This window comes from Triticum urartu, chromosome 1A, assembly GCF_056163025.1.
Source record: "Triticum urartu cultivar PI428250 chromosome 1A, HENAU_Tu73, whole genome shotgun sequence".
In the NCBI taxonomy this organism is placed as follows: Eukaryota; Viridiplantae; Streptophyta; class Magnoliopsida; order Poales; family Poaceae; genus Triticum; species Triticum urartu.
The window spans coordinates 189,300,313-189,316,404 of record NC_141873.1 but is presented as its reverse complement, the minus strand read 5'-3'; positions in this window follow the sequence as shown (position 1 = coordinate 189,316,404).

Sequence of the window (16,092 nt, the reverse complement as noted above, 5' to 3'; positions counted from 1 at the left end):
ACCCATGCCTACTAGTGGACATCTTGATTTAACCAAAGATGGTGAACCAGTTGATCAAAAGGTTTATCGCTCTATGATTGGCTCATTGCTATATCTATGTGCTTCATGCCCCGATATTATGCTAAGTGTGTGCATGTGTGCACGATATCAAGCCACTCCCAAAGAATGTCATCTTAAGGCCGTGAAAAGGATAGTGAGATACTTAATCCATACACCAAATTTTGGCATTTGGTATCCAAAAAGGGCTTCCTTTGATCTTGTGGGCTACTCCGATTCGGACTATGCCGGTGACAAGGTTGATAGAAAGTCCACTTCGGGTACTTGTCAATTTCTTGGTAGATCTCTTGTATCTTGGTCCTCCAAGAAACAAAACTCGGTATCCTTATCCACCGCCAAAGCAGAATACATTGCCGCTGGATCATGTTGTGCTCAATTACTTTGGATGACCCAAACTCTTAAAGATTATGGGATATATGTGAAACATGTTCCATTGCTATGTGACAATGAAAGTGCTATTAAAATTGCTCACAATCCCGTGCAACATTCTCGAACTAAGCATATTGAAGTTTGTCATCATTTCATTCGAGATCATGTTGCCAAAGGGGACATTAATCTTAAGCATGTTCGCATCGATAAGCAATTAGCGGATATATTTACCAAACCACTTGATGAGAAAAGTGTTTGCAGGTTAAGAGGTGAATTGAACATCATTGATGCTTCAAACTTGTAGTAGGAACTCCATTTAATACATGCAAGGCATGAGCCTATGACTAATCATTGATATTTCTCTTATGTTGACTATCTTATGTCTTGGATATATTTACACCTTGCATGCTATCTAACCCGTGTAGGTACTTGTATGAATCGAAATCTATGAGATTGCAACTCACTCACATCTTGAGCAATTTCTATATCACCAAGTTGCTACACAATGGTGGATGAAGAAAAGGAAGCACGCAACCATTCAAACATATCCTTTGACAAATTCTATCATGATTGTCATTCTGGATACACAAGTGCTCTTCCTTGTAAAAACTAACCCATGTAGGTAGATGAACTCAAACTTCAAGTGATGCTCCCAACTCTTGATGAGCCACATCAACCTTGAGCAACCCACACAAGTTCAACTACATGATCATGATCAACACCACCACCCAAGGTATGTTATTCCATCTTAGAGAAGCTTTACTCCGAGTCATGGGATAAAGCAACTCAACAAGATGTGAATACATCAAGATGCTTTAACGAAAAATGGTAACCCCATTTTGAGTTTAAACGATGAGTATGACCAAAGATCAAGTGATCTCACTTGACTCCTAAGTCAATATACTCTAACATAGGTGACTTTGTCACCGCCCAATTCTAGATGAAGTTCTCTTGTGTTCTTTTCGGTGCTCTTGCATTTGTCTCATGCATATTTGTTTCCCTCTTCATCTAGATTCTTTTTAGTTTCTTCTCTTTTATTTTCTGTTCTGCATTTTCTACATTAAATTCCTTGCAAATCCTTGTGAGATCTTACTTGTATAGTGAGCTGAGGTGACAAGTGTTTTCTCTGCGATGAACTCAGTCACACCGGGCTGTTTACTTCGGTCCAACCGAACCCTTTCGGTGCCACCGAAGCACCAAACTCGGTGCTACCGATTTCACTGCAGGAAAAACATCTTGCCACTTGTTTCTGAATTCTTTTTGATCCAGCTTCACTCAATAAATCTTGTCCTCGACCAACATCCTACTCAAATTGTTGCTTTGTTCTGTGACTCAAGGACCAAGCCCATCATGACAAAAATCCAGAAGAACCCTTCTTGGAAATTGATGTCAAAGGGGGAGAGAGAGAGATCATCACATCAAAGCTTAATCATATCTATAGGGGGAGAGAATACTCTAGGGAAGAAAGAGACCCCAGATGCTTGGTGTTCAAGAGGAGAGAAGTCACATGTCTTCAAGAGGGGAAATACATGTTCATATTTGCTCGATTGCATTAGCTCTGTTTATTTCCTTTGAGCTCTAATTTTGCTCTGATTTTCTGTTCCCTATGTTCTCCCAATATCCCATGTTAGATTCAGGGGGAGCAAGACATCTAAGGGAAGGAAATCCTTGAATTTATTGCATATCTTTACCTTTGGGGACATGTCTTTATCCAATGTGGTACTTAGTACTTACTCTACATGTCATCTCAGTCTTGGTACTCTTGTGGTCTCTCTTGTTTGCTCTGGCCAGTAGGTGTATCTGTGTTATCTAACCTTGTTTATGCAGGTTCATCCCATCCTAAGCCAACTCAAGACCACAAGGTAAGTATATGCATCACAGTCATGTGAATGAGAATTTCTTGCTGATGTACATACTGTTTGCAAGAAGGACTCATGAGCATGAAGGTACATTTCTCATATTTTCATCATTTGCTCTGATGCATATAGCCAAGATACATGTAACACATTGCTTACCCTATCATGTTTATGCATTCACATGCTCTTATATTCCATATTCACATGATTGCATACATGTAGGGGGAGCCTATGCAAGTTACATGTCTTTCCAAAGCTTCACTTACTACTATTAATATCTTGATCTAAAGCTTTGATGTATGTTGTCATCAATTACCAAAAAGGGGGAGATCGAAAGCACAAGTGCTCCCTAGGTGGTTTTGGCAATTAATGTCAACATATCTCTTGTTGGACTAACATTTTTATCTAGTATGTTTCAGATAAGTTCAATAGTGAAGTGGTATGGATTAGAGGATGTGAAACCCCTTCAAGATGCTAAGGACAAATGATTGGCTCAAGCTCAAAGCTCAAGACTCTACATTTTCTATTTTAGTGATCCAAGATCACATTGAGTCTATAGGAAAAGCCAATACTATCAAGGAGGGATGAGGTGTTGCTTAATGAGGCTCTTGCTCAAATGCTTAGTGATATGCTCCAAAGTCCTCAACTACTTTCTCACATCCACATATGACCTAAACCAAAAGTCAAACTCGGCCCCACCGATTCTTCCTATCCGACGCCACCGAGTTTCAAATGTCATAGCCACTGCCACAAACCCTAGGCAAATCGGTCTCACCGATAGGGATCTCGGTCTCACCGAGATGGTATTGCAAACTCTCTGTTTCCTATTGCAATACTTTCGATCTCACCGAAACTTGCGATCGGTCCCACCGAGATTGCAATGTAAACTCTCTGTTTCCCTTTCGTAACATTTCGGTCTCACCGAAATGAGCGAATCGGTCCCACCGAGTTTACCTGACCAACTCTCTGGTTAGCTTATTACCAAAATGTGTATCACCGAGTTTGTGTAATCGGTCTCACCGAGATTACGTTATGCCCTAACCCTAATCATATCGGTCCTACGGAGTTGCATGTCGGTCCCATCGAAAACCCTAACGGTCACTAGCTTTGCTGAATCGGTCCGACCGAGTTTAACCATTCGGTCCCACCGAGTTTGGGAAGTTATGTGTAATGGTTAGATTTTGTGTGGAGGCTATATAATACCCCTCCTCCACCTCTTCATTCGTGGGAGAAAGCCATCAGAACGAACATACACTTCCAACTTACTTTTTCTGAGAGAGAACCACCTACACTAGTGTTGAGACCAAGATATCCCATTCCTACCATATGAATCTTGATCTCTAGCCTTCCCCAAGTTGCTTTCCACTCAAATCTTCTTTCCACCAAATCTAAATCATGTGAGATATAGTTGAGTGTTGGGGAGACTATCATTTGAAGCATAAGAGCAAGGAGTTCATCATCAACACACCATTTGTTACTTCTTGGAGAGTGGTGTCTCCTAGATTGGCTAGGTGTCACTTGGGAGCCTCCGACAAGATTGTGGAGTTGAACCAAGGAGTTTGTAAGGGCAAGGAGATCGCCTACTTCGAAGATCTACCGCTAGTGAGGCAAGTCCTTCGTGGGCGATGGCCATGGTGGGATAGACAAGGTTGCTTCTTCGTGGACCCTTCGTGGGTGGAGCCCTCCGTGGACTCGCGCAACCGTTACCCTTCATGGGTTGAAGTCTCCATCAACGTGGATGTACGATAGCACCACCTATCGGAACCACGACAAAAACATCCGTGTCTCCAATTGCGTTTGAATCTTCCAAACCCTTCCCTTTACATTCTTGCAAGTTGCATGCTTTACTTTCCGCTGCTCATATACTCATTGCATGCTTTCTTGATAGTATTGTGTTTGTTAAACTTGTGCCAAAAATCCACTTCAACCTAAAGAATTTAAAAACTGCAACTTTTGGTACTTAGTGTCTAATCACCCCCCTCTAGACACCTCTTCTTGGTCCTTTCGGTGAGCGTAAATGGTATTGCAATGCTAGGAAACAAGGCCTAGGGTTCATACTTTCACTAGTGCAAATTCTCTCAACAATAATAACATAATTGGATCATATAACTATCCCTCAACATGCAATAAAGAGTCACTCCAAAGTCAATAATAGCTGAGAAGAAAAGAATAGATTATTGTAGTGTACGAAACCACCTCAAAGTTATTCTTTCGGATCGATCTATTCAAGAGTTCATACTAGAATAACACTTTAAGACACAAATCAACCAGAACCCTAATGTCACCTAGATACTCCAATGTCACCTCAAGTATCCGTGTGTATGATTATACGATATGCATCACACAATCTCAGATTCTTCTATTCAACCAACACAAAGAACTTCAAAGAGTGCCCCAAAGTTTCTACCGGAGAGTCAAGACGAAAACGTGTGCCAACCCCTATGCATAAGTTCACGGAACTCGCAAGTTGATCACCAAAACATACATCAAGTGGATCACGTGATATCCCATGTTCACCACAGGTAAGCACATGCAAGACATACATCAACTGTTCTCAAATCCTCAAAGACTCAATCCGATAAGATAACTTCAAAGGGAAAACTCAATTCATCACAAGAGAGTAGAGGGGGAGAAACATCATAAGATCCAAATATAATAGCAAAGCTCGCGATACATCAAGATCGTGCCGACTCAAGAACACGAGAGAGAGATCAAACACATAGCTACTGGTACATACCCTCAGCCCCGAGGGTGAACTACTCCCTCCTCGTCATGGAGAGCGCCGGGATGATGAAGATGGCCACCGGAGAGGGATTCCCCCCTCCGGCAGGGTGCCGGAACAGGTCTAGATTGGTTTTTGGTGGTTACGGAGGCTTCTGGCGGTGGAACTCCCGATCTATTCTATTTCTCGATGTTTTTAGGGTATATGGACATATATAGGTGAAAGAAGTCAGTCAGGGGAGCCACGAGGGGCCCACGAGGGTGGGGGCGCGCCCAGGGGGCAGGCGCGCTTCCCTGCCTCATGGCCACCTCGAAGCTCCCCTGACGTCTACTCCAAGTTTCCTGGATTACTTCCGTTCCAAAAATAACTCTTCCGAAGGTTTCATTCCATTTGGACTCCATTTGATATTCCTTTTCTTCGAAATACTGATATAGGCAAGAAAACATCAATTTGGGCTGGGCCTCCGGTTAATAGGTTAGTCCCAAAATAATATAAAAGTGTATAATAAAGCCCATAAACATCCAAAATAGATAATATAATAGCATGGAACAATCAAAAATTATAGATACGTTGGAGACGTATCAGGATCATTAGCAACAGAAAACGACGACCTAGTCCACATATCGAGACCCAAGCTGTGCAGCAACAGAGACCAAAGAAGCCACCCCTGGGCTTTCGCAAGATCCATGTCGACGCAGGGGTGCTATCGTGAGGAGGCTCGGCAGTGGCAGTATGCAGGGACGAAGTAGGCAACTACATTGGTAGTTCGGCTTTAATAATTGAAGGAACCTTTGATCCAACTACTTTGGAAGCGATAGCTTGCCGTGAGGCACTTTCGCTAGGAGAAGACCTGAACATCATGAACTTCGTCATTGCTTCAGACTGCAGACAGGTGGTTCTGGACATCAATGCGAGCTCGCGGGGGAGATATGGAGCAATCATAAGCGAGATCAATCTTAAAGCTTCTTCCTTTCATTGTAATTTTACTTTTGAGAATCGTGCTGTTAATTATGAAGCACATAGTCTAGCTAAATCTTCTCTTTCTAGAGGTCCTGGTCGCCACGTCTGGTTTGGTCAGCCCTGTGACCAAAGACGCATCCCACTTCATGTGGATTTTGATTAATAAAGTTGTGCTTTACGCGTAAAAAAGGTGTTTCTAAAAAAAGGCAGGTAAACCAACATAATCAACCGTAAAAAAGGTAAACTAACATAATCAACCGTAAAAAAGGTAAACTAACATAATCTCTCGAAAAAGGTAAACTAACCGAAAAATATATGGTATACTAGCTATGGGTTGAGAGGCAACAATCAGGGCCAGCCCTTATATTTCATGGGCCGGGGCCCCTTAGTGCATCATCGAAATAGCAATGAGCATGCTTAAATTGTAGTATATGATAATCAATTTGTCGAGAAACTTAAATTACTCATCAATAAAGCAATAGTGGGAGCCTCTCCTGTTGTTTTAATGTTAAAAAAAAGAAACTTAAATTACTCATGGCAAGAAATATGTTACAACGATGTTTCATATGAGACGGAAGATAAATTTGATTTTTACACACCCCTTAATCGAGTACCAATATATCATCCTACATGTTGGGATTTAATCAGCCGGGACATGCTACCCGAGTGGAGGTCGGCTAGGATTCATAATTGTGTATATTCACTCGACTTACCTCGCTCGGATGAAAGCAGCCAAACGGGCAGAAGCATTATTTGTGGAGTATACACCAAAGCTTCATTCACTACGCCATTATTCCAAGAGTTATTAGTCAAACTTTTAAATCTAAGTTAATATGACTGATATATCAGTGTGGGGGATCCACCAATATAAATATACCATATCATTTTGTAAATATCATTTTTCACACATATCATCTAATATGGACCAAAATATCGACCGATATGGCCGATATGTGACCTGATGTACCTACTGACATAAACCAGTACGTCGATAAGGACAATTATTTATCATAAATCGGTGAAAATAGATTATGTATTTTCAAAGTCATGCATAATGTTTCATAGAACACATATATAATGTATTGTTTTAATCTTGAAGTGAGGATTTTGTGAATCTATCATAGATAGTTTATTAGTTAACAAGTCATAAACAAGGAATTTAAATTTGTTATGCTAGAGCGTTGACACCATACTTTTTTTTACTTAGTAGCACAAATGCCCGTGCGTTGCAACGGGAGATAAATAATAATATCATAAACATCTAGCCTAATAATGACTCAAAGACTCCACCTCACGCGTTGTGCAAGTCCATGTCCTCTATTCTGCAAGTCCAGGTGCTCTATTTTAACATGGCATCCATCTATCGCCGCTTTTCCTAATTTTCGCCCTCACTGACAGTGACCCCGGTGTCCACTTGATCATAATGCATCTAGACGTGATTAATCATAAGACGATGAGCTTGACCATCACATGACACACCTGTCATTGAATTTCACTAGCCCAATGGATTAAACCGTGCAAGTGCAAGGGAATGCTTAAACTAATCTCTTGAGCTGGGGTTGAGGATTGCCCTCTGTGTCCCTCAAGCACATGCTCCATACAATGTCTCCTACACAACCCTCGTGCTTTGTTATGGAGCAAACATCTGTGGTCATGTACGAAGGTTTTCCAAATCGAGGAATTGGGTTACGGTCCAGGTCGCTTATGTAAAAAATGATCGGTCGCTCCATAGTAGTGTGCTCCATAGTAGGGTGCTCCATAGTAGGGTGCTTTAGGAGGTTAGTTCAAAATATCGGACATGATAATGTGTGGCCAACAACAATGTTTGACACTTATCTCCTACCACATTGAGCGCTAACTCGGTAGCATGCCAGTCGGTCGCCGTCAAGGAAACTCGCCTACAGCTCCAAGCAACTAATATCCATTCATGATTCTAGGGGATACACCCACTCCCATGACATGTGTCGATTCGCTACATGCGCCCACTGCCACAACAAGATCTATCATTTGCTAGTTGTGTGGAACCACGCTTGCTTGCCCTGATTGGCTCTACCAAATTAGTAGTTGCCTAATTCTCTCTTCTGGCTCTACCACTGAAATATATATGAACTTAGACTACACAAGGTTTAGTAAATGAATAGGCACACTATCAACTTGTGTGTGCTCTTGTCTTAATTTGGATATGTGGCGCCAACATTGTTGTGTGAATCCATTAGTAATGGTTGATTGATGAAGCTATAGTTAGATCTCATACTACTTTCAGGTTGCAATCTGAATTGGGCCGATGATTACTTGAAGAAAATAACAAAAAGATGTAGTATTGCAAGTGCGCGAATTGTTTGGGATTGGGACGAAAATAATTTCATCCGTTCTAGTGTAGTTTAGTTTATTTCATGAGAGTTGGCTGGCGTAGTTGGTTAATGTGGTGAGATTTGCACCTCATGTAGCCAGTTTGAATCCCAGTAATGCACATATCTTTTTGCTGATTTTCTAAAAAAAATGAAACTCAAGTAGGCCTAAGTCCATGAGAGAAGAGTGTTCGCCAAGGCTTGTTCGCACAAGGAATGACATACACAAATTGTGACTCGGTGTATGAAACGCAGCCGATTCTATTTGACCCTTGTGAGCGTCAAAATGTTGTCGCTTCGCTGAAGGTAGCGTTTAGAATCCGACTTTTTTGGAACTTTCATTCAGAATTTCAAAATTTGTTCAAATTTTTAGAAAATATTGGTATCGTTTTTCAATAGAAGTTCTTAATTCCAAAATTTATTCATGTTCTTAAAAAAATCACATAATAAAAAAAGTTCACTGTATAGAAAAAAGGTTCACCATACATTTGAAAACTCTTCACTGTATATATGAAAAGTTCATCGTGTATAGGAAATTTGTTCAATGTGCATTTAAAAAATATCAACATATATTAAAAAGTGTTCGGTGTGTATTTGAAAAATATGCACCGTATACTAAAAAAACTTCATTGTGCATTTTTAAATTCACTTTTTTCAAACATTTCAGAATTTTGTTGCTAGTTAAAAAATTACATTTGAAAAAAATATCCACCGTATACTGAAAAATATTCAGTGTATATTTATGGCCCAGGGCTAATTTTGTCACCAAACTCGATCTAGTTGAGCGGCTAACACGTTCGCCTGCAAACTCAAGGCCCCGTGTACAGTCCTCCCTCCGGCCTCCTATTTTTGGCCGGTTTTTTTTTAAAAAACAGGAATGTCACTGTACATTTACAGGGTAGCGCTGCTTTTCAACACAAAACACCACAAGGGCGAGTGGCTAGCACCTTAGTGCTAAAATTGGAGGTCCTGTGTCCGATCCTCCTTGGGGCCCTTTTTTCACTTTCCTTTAAAACGAAAAACTGAAGCGGCGTACGAAATTTATGACGACGTACGAAACTACGTTAGACAAAAAAATGGAGAAACAATCTTCCCTTTTTTCATTTTCCTTTAAAACGAAAAACTGAAGCGGCGTATGAAATTTATGACGACGTACGAAACCACGCTAGACAAAAAAATGGAGACGAAAAACTTTCCTTTAAAACGAAAAACTGAAGCGGCGTATGAAATTTATGACGACGTACGAAACCACGCTAGACAAAAAAATGGAGAAACAATCTTCCCTTTTTTCACTTTCCTTTAAAACGAAAAACTGAAGCGGCGTACGAAATTTATGACGACGTACGAAACCACGCTAGACAAAAAAATGGAGAAACAATACTCCCTTTAATATTAGGTAAAGAAAAGAAATTTCCCTTTTTTCACTTTCCTTTAAAACGAAAAACTGAAGCGGCGTACGAAATTTATGACGACGTACGAAACCATGCTAGACAAAAAAATGGAGAAACAATCTTCCCTTTAATATTAGGTAAAGAAAAAAAAAATTTGAACAAGAATATGGGAAAAAATATAGACATATTTCCTCTGATATATCTACATATCATCCAATATATCACCCGATATGCTCAAGGCAAACCGATATTTTGAACCTTTTTTCACTTTCCTTTAAAACGAAAAACTAAGGAAGGACGTGCTGATGGTTTTAAAAAAAAATCTCAGAAGCGATGTACGAAATTTATGGAAAAACTAAGGAAGGACGTGCTGATGGTTTTAAAAAAAATCTCAGAAGCGACGCACGAAATTTATGACGACGTACGAAACCACGCTAGACAAAAAAATGGAGAAACAATCTTCCCTTTAATATTAGGTAAAGAAAAGAAATTTTTGAACAAGAATATGGGAAAAAATATAGACATATTTCCTCTGATATATCTACATATCATCCAATATATCACCAGATATGCTCAAGGCAAACCGATACGACCCCGATGTATGATATTTTGAACCTTTTTTCACTTTCCTTTAAAACAAAAAACTAAGGAAGGACGTGCTGATGGTTTTAAAAAAAAATCTCAGAAGCTGCGTACGAAATTTATGACGACGTACGAAACCACGCTAGACAAAAAAATGGAGAAACAATCTTCCCTTTAATATTAGGTAAAGAAAAGAAATTTTTGAACAAGAATATGGGAAAAAATATAGACATATTTCCTCTGATATATCTACATATCATCCAATATATCACCCGATATCCTCAAGGCAAACCGATATTTTGAACCTTTTTTCACTTTCCTTTAAAACGAAAAACTAAGGAAGGACGTGCTGATGGTTTTAAAAAAAATCTCAGAAGCGACGTACGAAATTTATGGAAAAACTAAGGAAGGACGTGCTGATTATTGGGGAACGTAGTAATTTCAAAAAATTTCCTACGCACACGCAAGATCATGGTGATGCATAGCAACGAGAGGGGAAAGTGTTGTCTACGTACCCTCGTAGACCGAAGCGGAAGCGTTGACGCAACGTAGAGGAAGTAGTCGTACGTCTTCCCGATCCGACCGATCCAAGCACCGTTACTCCGGCACCTCCGAGTTCTTGGCACACGTTTAGCTCGATGACGATCTCCGGACTCCGATCCAGCAAAGTGTCGGGGAAGAGTTCCATCAGCATGACGGCGTGGTGACGATCTTGATGTACTACTGCCGCAGGGCTTCGCCTAAGCACCGCTACAATATTATCGAGGACTATGGTGGCTGGGGGCGCCGCACACGGTTAAGAATAAGATCACGTGGATCAACTTGTGTGTATTTGGGGTGCCCCTGCCTCCGTATATAAAGGACCAAGGGGGAGAGGCCGGCCGTCCATCATAGGGCGCCAGGAGGAGTCCTACTCCCTTCGGGAGTAGGACTTCTCCCCTAATCCTAGTTGGAATAGGATTCACGAGGTGGGAAAAGAGAGAGAGAGAAGGAAGTGGGTGCCGGCCACCTCTCTCCTTGTCCTATTCGGACTAGGGGGGAGGGGCGCGCGGCCCAGCCCTGGCCGCCTCTCCTCTTCTTCCACTAAGGCCCATTAAGGCCCATGTACCTCCCGGGGGGTTCCGGTAACCTCCCGGTACTCCGATAAAATCCCGATTTCACCCGGAACACTTCCGATATCCAAATATAGGCTTCCAATATATCAATCTTTATGTCTCGACCATTTCGAGACTCCTCGTCATGTCCGTGATCACATCCGGGACTCCGAACAAACTTCGGTACATCAAAATGCATAAACTCATAATATAACTGTCATCGTAACCTTAAGCGTGCGGACCCTACGGGTTCGAGAACAATGTAGACATGACCGAGACACGTCTCCGGTCAATAACCAATAGCGGAACCTGGATGCTCATATTGGCTCCTACATATTCTACGAAGATCTTTATCGGTCAGACCGCATAACAACATACGTTGTTCCCTTTGTCATCGGTGTGTTACTTGCCCGAGATTCGATCGTCGGTATTCCAATACCTAGTTCAATATCGTTACCGGCAAGTCTCTTTACTCGTTCCGTAATACATCATCCCGCAACTAACTCATTAGTTGCAATGCTTGCAAGGCTTAAGTGATGTGCATTACCGAGAGGGCCCAGAGATACCTCTCCGACGATCGGAGTGACAAATCCCAATCTTGAAATACGCCAACCCAACATGTACCTTTGGAGACACCTGTAGAGCACCTTTATAATCACCCAATTACGTTGTGACGTTTGGTAGAACACAAAGTGTTCCTCCGGCACACGGGAGTTGCATAATCTCATAGTCATAGGAACATGTATAAGTCATGAAGAAAGTAATAGCAACTCACTAAACGACCGGGTGCTAAGCTAATGGAATGGGTCATGTCAATCAGATCATTCAACTAATGATGTGATCCCGTTAATCAAATAACAACTCTTTGTCCATGGTTAGGAAACATAACCATCTTTGATTAACGAGCTAGTCAAGTAGAGGCATACTAGTGACACTCTGTTTGTCTATGTATTCACACATGTATTATGTTTCCGGTTAATACAATTCTAGCATGAATAATAAACATTTATCATGATATAAGGAAATAAATAATAACTTTATTATTGCCTCTAGGGCATATTTCCTTCAGTCTCCCACTTGCACTAGAGTCAATAATCTAGATCACATCGCCATGTGATTTAACATCAATAGTTCACATCTTTATGTGATTGGTTCACATCTCCATGTGACTAACACCCAAAGGGTTTACTAGATTCAATAATCTAGTTCACATCGCTATGTGATTAAGACCCAAAAAGTGATCATGTTTTGCTTGTGAGAGAGTTTTAGTCAACGGGTCTGCCATATTCAGATCCGTATGTATTTTGCAAATTTCTATGTCAACAATGCTCTGCACAGAACTACTCTAGCTAATTGCTCCCACTTTCAATATGTATCCAGATTGAGACTTAGAGTCATCTAGATTAGTGTCAAAACTTGCATCGACGTAACCCTTTACGACGAACCTTTTTGTCACCTCCATAATCGAGAAACATATCCTTATTCCACTAAGGATAATTTTGACCGTTGTCCAGTGATCTACTCCTAGATCACTATTGTACTACCTTGCCAAAATCAGTGTAGGGTATACAATAGATCTGGTACATAGCATGGCATACTTTATAGAACCTATGGCTGAGGCATAGGGAATGACTTTCATTCTATTTCTATCTTCTGTCGTGGTCGGGTTTTGAGTCTTACTCAATTTCACACCTTGTAACACAGACAAGAACTCTTTCTTTGACTATTCTATTTTAAACTACTTCAAAATCTTGTCAAGGTATGTACTCATTGAAAAAAAAACTTATCAAGCGTCTTGATCTATCTCTATAGATCTTGATGTTCAATATGTCAGCAGCTTCACCGAGGTCTTTTTTTGGAAAATTCCTTTCAAACACTCCTTTATGCTTTGCAGAATAATTCTACATTATTTCCGATCAACAATATGTCATTCACATATACTTATCAGAAATGTTGTAGTGCTCCCACTCACTTTCTTGTAAATACAGGCTTCGTCGCAAGTCTGTATAAAACTATATGCTTTGATCAACTTATCAAAGCGTATATTCCAACTCCGAGATGCTTGCACCAGTCCATAGATGGATCGCTGGAGCTTGCATATTTTGTTAGCACATTTAGGATTGACAAAACCTTCTGGTTGTATCATATACAACTCTTCTTTAATAAATCTATTATGGAATGCAGTTTTGTTTATCCATTTGCCAGATTTCATAAAATGCGGCAATTGCTAACATGATTCGGACAGACTTAAGCATAGATACGAGTGAGAAACTCTCATCGTAGTCAACACCTTGAACTTGTCGAAAACTTTTGCGACAATTCTAGCTTTGTAGATAGTAACACTACTATCAGTGTCCGTCTTCCTCTTGAAGATCCATTTATTATCAATGGCTTGCCGATCATCGGGCAAGTCAACCAAAGTCCATACTTTGTTCTCATACATGGATCCCATCTCAGATTTCATGGCCTCAAGCCATTTTGCGGAATCTGGGCTCACCGTCGCTTCTTCATAGTTCGTAGGTTCGTCATGGTCAAGTAGCATGACCTCCAGAACAGGATTACCGTACCACTCTGGTGCGGATCTCACTCTGGTTTACCTACGAGATTCGGTAGTAACTTGATCTGAAGTTACATGATCATCATCATCAGCTTCCTCACTAATTGGTGTAGTAGTCACAGGAACAGATTTCTGTGATGAACTACTTTCCAATAAGGGAGAAGGTACAATTACCTTATCAAGTTCTACTTTCCTCCCACTCACTTCTTTCGAGAGAAACTCCTTCTCTAGAAAGGATCCATTCTTAGCAACGAATGTCTTGCCTTCGGATCTGTGATAGAAGGTGTACCCAACTGTCTCCTTTGGGTATCCTATGAAGACATATTTCTCCGATTTGAGTTTGAGCTTATCGAGATGAAACTTTTTCACATAAGCATCACAACTTCAAACTTTAAGAAACGACAGCTTAGGTTTCTTGCCAAACCATAGTTCACATGGTGTCGTCTCAACGGATTTAGATGGTGCCCTATTTAATGTGAATGCAGCTGTCTCTAATGCATAACCCCAAAACGATAGTGGTAGATCGGTAAGAGACATCATAGATCGCACTATATCTAATAAAGTACAGTTATGACGTTCGGACACACCATTACACTATGGTGTTCCAGGTGGCGTGAGTAGTGAAACTATTTCACATTGTTTTAATTGAAGGTCAAACTCGTAACTCAAATATTTTACCTCTGCGATCATATCGTAGAAACTTTTATTTTCTTGTCACGATGATTTTCCACTTCACTCTGAAATTCTTTGAACTGTTCAAATGTTTCAAACTTATGTTTCATCAAGTAGATATCCCCATATCTGCTCAAATCATCTGTGAAGGTCAGAAAATAATGATACCTGCTACGAGCCTATTCATCGGACCACATACATCAGTATGTATGATTTCCAACAAATCTGTCGCTCGCTCCATTGTTCCGGAGAACGGAGTCTTAGTCATCTTTGCCCATGAGGCATGGTTCGTAAGCATCAACTGATTCATAATCAAGTGATTCCAAAATCCCATCAGCATGGAGTTTCTTCATGCGCTTTACACCAATATGACCTAAACGGCAGTGCCACAAATAAGTTGCACTATCATTATTAACTTTGCTTCTTTTAGCTTCAATATCATGAATATGTGTATTACTACGACCGAGATCCAACGAACCATTTTCATTGGGTGTGTAACCATATAAGGTTTTATTCATGTAAACAGAATAACAATTTATTCTCTTACTTAAATGAATAACCATATTGCAATAAACATGATCAAATCATATTTATGCTCAACGCAAACACCAAATAACACTTATTTAGGTTCAACACTAATCCCGAAAGTATAGGGAGTGTGCAATGATGATCATGTCAATCTTGGAACCACTTCCAACACACATCGTCACTTCACCCTTAACTAGTCTCTGTTTATTCTGCAACTCCCGTTTCGAGTTACTAATCTTAGCAACTGAACTAGTATCAAATACTGAGGGGTTGCTATAAACACTAGTAAAGTACACATCAATAACAAGTATATCAAATATACTTATGTTCACTTTGCCATCCTTCTTATCTGCCAATCACTTGGGGTAGTTCCGCTTCCAGTGACCAGTCCCTTTGCAGTAGAAGCACTTAGTCTCAGGCTTAGGATCAGACTTGGGCTTCTTCACTTGAGCAGCAACTTGCTTGCTGTTCTTTTTGAAGTTCCCCTTCTTCCCTCTGCCCTTTTCTTGAAACTAGTGGTCTTGTCTACCATCAACACTTGATGTTTTTCTCGATTTCTACCTTCATCAATTTCCGCATTACGAAGAGCTTGGGAATCGTTTCCGTTATCCCTTGCATATCATAGTTCATCACGAAGTTCTACTAACTTGGTGATGGTGACTAGAGAATTCTGTCAATCACTATCTTATCTGGAAGATTAACTCCCACTTGATTCAAGCGATTGTAGTACTCAGACAATCTGGGCACATGCTCACTAGCTGAGCGATTCTCCTCCATCTTTTAGCTATAGAACTTGTTGGAGACTTCATATCTCTCAACTCGGGTATTTGCTTGAAATATTAACTTCAACTCCTGGAACATCTCATATGGTCCATGACGTTCAAAACGTCTTTGAAGTTCCGATTCTAAGCTGTTAAGCATGGTGCACTAAACTATCAAGTAGTCATCATATTGAG